This window comes from Mustela nivalis (assembly GCF_964662115.1).
Source record: "Mustela nivalis genome assembly, chromosome: 15".
NCBI classification, from domain to species: Eukaryota; Metazoa; Chordata; class Mammalia; order Carnivora; family Mustelidae; genus Mustela; species Mustela nivalis.
Genome location: NC_139034.1, coordinates 55,674,899 through 55,680,590, shown reverse-complemented (window position 1 = coordinate 55,680,590; position 5,692 = coordinate 55,674,899).

Here is a 5,692-nt window from a genome sequence, read left to right as displayed (position 1 = left end):
TCTGTGCAGGATCCCATCCCCATTACCCCCATTACCTCTCTTTCTTGGTTTACTCCCTCATTTTGGTGAAGACCTTCTGAGTGATTAAAAAAAAAAAGTAAAAATTTTCAGATTTTACATATCAAAAAAAATCTCGTTTTTAAAAAAAGATTTATTTATTTATTTTAGAGGAAGAAAGCACGAGAGGGAGGGACAGAGGCAAAGGAGAGAGAAGCTCAAGCAGACTCCACACTGAGTGCGGAGCCCCATGGGGGGCTTGATTGTACGATACTGAGATCATGACCTGAGCCAAAACCAAGAGTGGGATGCTTAACTGACTGTGCCACCCAGTCACCCCCAAATAATATCTAATTCTTTCCTCACTCTTAATTAGTAGTGTAGCTGGGTATAAAAATCCTAGACTAAAAATAATTTCTGGGGCTACCTGGCTGGCTCAGTCAGTGGAGTATACAGCTCTTGATCTCTGGGTTGTGGGTTAGAACCTCCTGCTGGGTGCAGATGACTTAAAAAAAAAATTATCTTCAGGGGAGTCCAGGTGGCTCAGTGGGTTAAAGCCTCTGCCTTCAGCTCAGGTCATGATCCCAGTGTACTGGGATCGAGCCCCACATCAGGCTCTCTGCTCAGCAGGGAGCCTGCTTCCCCTCTTTCTCTGCCTGCCTCTCTTCCTACTTGTGATCTCTGTCAAATAAATAAATAAAATCTTTTTAAAAAAATTATCTTCAGAATTCTAAAGGAATTTCTCTACTGCCTTCCAGAGTCCAGTGTCACTGATACAAAGTCTGAAGCAGTTCAGTTTCCTTTTTATATGACTTTTTTCCCCCCCTTGTTTGGGAGTTTTAGGAACTTTTGGTCCCAGGGTTTAAAGTTTCATACTGATGTGGACCTATTTATGCTGGTGTTAGGGCATCTCAAAAGACTTGTACTCCTGAAATTCATGTCTTTTAGTTGTAAGGAATTTTCTTGAATTTTTTTTAAATTTCTATTCTTATCTCCATTTTTTCTATTTTTTCTGTGACTTCTGTTTAGATAATAAGCCTCTTAGATTTTAACTCTAATTTACTGGTCATTTTTTTTTTTTTTTTGGACTGGTCTTCTTTTACATCTCTCTGTTCAAGTTTGTTTCTCTCCTTCCTGCTCTCATATGTCCTATTTCCAGTTTTTGTCCTCTGCATGTTATTTAGAACATCCTGTTTCTTAGTGCTAGTATCTTATGTCCACGAGGCTATTAATACTAGCTCTTTTTAAATATTTCACCCACTTTACATTGCAAAGATGCCCTTCTCTGTTTTATCTCTATCTTTCCCATTAGATGGCTTCCTCAGATATCTGGTAATTCTTGGTTGTCCGTTAATATTTAATAGTGAGGGACCAAAGATTGGAAATTCTGAGCCATTTGTGTGAAGCTAATCATCTGTGGGTTTCTTTGGGTGATCTGACTGAGCCATTTTATTGGAGAACTTGGGATTTTCAGTATTATTTTGATTCTTCTTCCTGGGCTGGCCCATTCTGAAGACTCTATCCCACCTGGAGTATAAAGGCCCTTTCTCCAGAATCCTGGGAACCAAATGAAGAGGAGAACAGGAAAAGGTTCCAGCAACCAGTCTGCATATTCATTCGATTCTCTCATTTTCTGTCTGGCATTCCTGCCCTCAGCTGGGCCTGTCGTCCACTAATTAAGAGACTTATCTTTGTTTTCTCCAGTGAATAAGCACATAAACCTCCATTCTTCTGCTGGAGTAGAGACTAACTGGTTATTTCCAATTCACAGTGTATGTTAGAGTGAGGTGTAGGGGGAGAGACCAAGGAATTAATGGCTTCTTAAGCAAATTTTTCACAATTGTAATTTAACTTCATTTCCAGGAGTACTCAATGCTATGAATTCCTGAGATCTTTTGGGATTTTTATGGGGGTTAGAATTGAGTTAGCTCCTGGTTCTCTCCACTACTTTTAAGATTTAGCTTTTTGGGGCACCTTTGTGGCACAGTTGGTTAGGCATCCAACTCAGTTTCAGCTCAGGTCATGATCTCAGGGACGTGAGATCGAGCCCTGTGCCAGGCTCCTTGTGCTCAGCAAGGAGTCTGCTTAAGATGCTCTATCCCGGGGCACCTGGGTGGCTCAGTGGGTTAAGCCTCTGCCTTCGGCTCAGGTCATGATCTCAGGGTCCTGGGATCGAGCCCCACATTGGGCTCTCTGCTCGGCAAGGAGCCTGCTTCCTCCCCTCTCTGCCTACTTGTAATCTCTCTGTTAAAAAAATAAAATCTTTAAAAAAAAAAATTTAGCTTTTTCACTCCTGCTCAGCTTGTTGCCTCTTCTATCTAGATCTTTCCAGCTCCCACAGAATTATTAGTGTTTCTCTTTTCCTGTATTTCCAGTATTTCCTCATAAATACTGCCTTGGAGGAAAAAGGCCCTTTGTTTTGGTGGGGTTTTAAGAGGCTACAAAATGAGATGCATGTAATCTACTGCTTTTACTCAAAGTCTATGTATGACTTCTTAAATTTCTTATTCAATTCTTGTATCAGTGGCCAAATAGCATTAAGCATTTACTTGCAATTCAAGAATATTACCATTTCCACAAACCCAAATTCTTTCATGAGGTGATATACACTGAGAGGAATGGATAAAAATCACTGGTTTACAGGCATGTAACAAACTCTTCCTATGTATCACAGATAGCTCTTGTGTGATTTGTTATTACACTTTTTTCCCCTTAACAGTCACTGTTAAAATGAGTATCACACAATTGCCAGGTTTTGTCACCTGTAACTCTGGTATGAGTTTAAAAAAAAAAAAATTAAAAGCCTTCTATTGGTTAGTTTCACACTGCAGTAAAGAATATAACCAAAGAAGGAATTTGGTCAACTTCAAAGTAGAGACCAGACTTAGTAATGGAGAATAAAGCCTCTCTTTGTTATGTTATGGCCCATGAGTTAATCCAAAGAGCTCTGGTGGGCTTAGTTGAAGATAGGAAAAGGAATCTAGCTAGATTTTAAAGAACATTTTTATGTAGGCAGGCCAGGTCATGCTTATCTAAGGATCCTCTAATTGGACGCCATGAAGTGATACACTTTACACAAACCGCAACACAGGAATGAAATGACAAAATGAAGCAAAACCAAACAAGCTAACTTGGGGTTAGAGGTGGGGAGAATAAAAACTAACAGAAGACAGTTAAAACTCAAAGCATTACTAACTTGAAATCAAATTACATAATTGCATTCTGGTCAGTCAGAACCTGACGCATTACTCAATTTTGGTCTACTTGGGGTAGCTTGTACCAAGAGACTGGTCAGAATACATTTGAAACCAGACATTCACGTAATGGACATGCTGCTGATCAGCAATTAAATTACCTGCAGCTTTGAAAAGTGTGTTAAACATAGTTGTCGACAATAATTCTTCCTTGAAAATTCACTAATAATGTTAAAAAATTCACAGGGCATCACCTATTAGCTCAAATTATAATCACAGTTTTAGTCACACACCGTATCAAAAATCTAACAAGGATACTGTATCAACAGTACAACATGGAAGAGGAAATTTGGCGAACATTAAATTGATTCAGTTACTCTGGGCTAAAACAACTCACACAGTACTGTGTTTTTGTTTGTTTTTTACATGATTTATCAATCAGTAAAAGCAGAAAGACAAAGGCAATCGAAGTAGTGGTATGTCTTCCAAGGATTGGACAATCTGAGGAAGAAAATCAGGACAGAAGTCGGAAAACAATTCAAATGCTCAAGTATCATGTTTCCAGAGGGAAAGAAACAAGTGCCCGTAGCTAATAAGGACTGAGGATCTGAACTGAGCTTTGGAAGACAAGAATTTGAACAGGTAACTGGCCTGTGAGGAGAAAGGGCAGCCTACAGAAAGAGGAAAAAAGTTCAGAGAAGGAAAGAAAACTGGAAACAGCCATCCCCTGTGTTAGGAAGCTAAAGACAATTAAGTGCTGGGAGCCAAAGCAAGACTGGTTTCTACTTACAAGAAAACTTATGCATTCATCCAATTATCAATTACAACCAAATACTGATACAACTCTTATTTCTAGACACAGGGAGTTGTCTTTGCTTCAGGAAGCCTGCAGCCTTAGTATCTCAATTTCTGGAAGTAAATTTAAGCCAAAGAAACTGTTTTTTCCCTCATGAAAGAAATGAGCAGCTCTGGTTCGACAATGAATCGTGCAGTGTTCGTGAACTAGGTTATTACTTGAATGACAGAGAAGAATGGGGAGTCAAATGATGAGAAGCTGAATAAACTGATGCCAAATTATGTAACTAGAGTTTTCACTTTAGCTCCAACATCAGGGATTTTCTCATTTACCGAACATATGTAATAATGACAGATTTTTTCCTTCACTTTTCTAAAAATGTTTTATTCCCATTTTAGATCATAGAATTACTTCAAATACAGAAATTCCTGTAAACCCCACCACCAGGTTCCCCCATTAACATCTTCCATTAGTAGGATACATTTTGTCATGATGAACCAATGTTGTTCAAACATTAACTATATTCTATACTCAGATTGCCTCAGTTTTCCCTATGTCCTTTTTCTGTTTAAGAATCCATTAGTTTACATTATACATAATTATGTCCCCTTGGATTCCTTTCATCCGTGACAGTTTCTCACATTTTCTTGGTTTTGAGTATTGGTATTTTGTAATGTGCCTCAATTGTGCTTTCTCTGGTTATGTGTTTCTAGGAGTAGACAACAGAGGCAAAGTTCCATTCTCATCACATCAAGGGTCTGTACAATCGACATTACTTGTCACTGTCTACGTGGACCTTGACCGACCACCTGGCTGAGGCTGTTGGGTGTGGTTAGGCAGGTTTCTGAACTGTAGTTATTTTTCCTGCTCTTGGCCATATTGCCTTCTGGGCAACATGCACTTTGAGTGGGGAGATATGTTTTACTTCTCAGGATCAAGTATCTGCGAAGATTGTTTGGAATTCTGCACTGTCTCCTCTCTCCCATTCATTCAGTTATTTCTGTATGGGCTCATGGCTGTTTTACGCTCTGGGTTATAACTCAGTCCTACCTTTCATTGTTGCTCTGATACCTCCATCATCGCAGGATTTGAGTGACTTCCTTTCTGGTGCTGTCAGATGCTCTAGGCTTATTTTTATCCATTTGCTAACCCAGTCCTGGAATATCAAACATTTCTCTAAGGAGCCCCATCTTTTTCGCTGGAAAATGGTATTAAAAACCAAGCCCTACGTGTGCTTGTTTGTACTGGATTAATTTTATCTTTTTGTCTCCTAAAAAGGGGGAAAAAGGTTAAAAGCCCAATTTGTTTTATTTACCTCAGACAATGTAACTAGCATATGCAGTGACCTGGGGGGCTCCTGCCTTGGGCTCAGATGGGGCTTCCTGCTCAGCCCTCTCCCTCTGCCCCTCCCCCTTGCTCCTTCTCTCAAACAAAATCTTCAGAGCCTATGCCATTACCTCAACAAATAACCTTGAAAAGGCTAATGCAGTAACGTGTCTGTGGTGAAGGGTGGGGGGATCAGCATTCATGAAATTTATGTATCTCCCTTTATACTTTAATAGTATTTCTAAAACAAACCCCCTTTTTTTGTTTTAAACAAAGGTAGCTTTGGTTCAATGTGGGAATTGTTTTTCTTTTATCCCCCAATGTGGGATTGGAATTTGCTGTTTTTGCTGTTGTAGGTGAAGAAGGCAGGCAAAACATG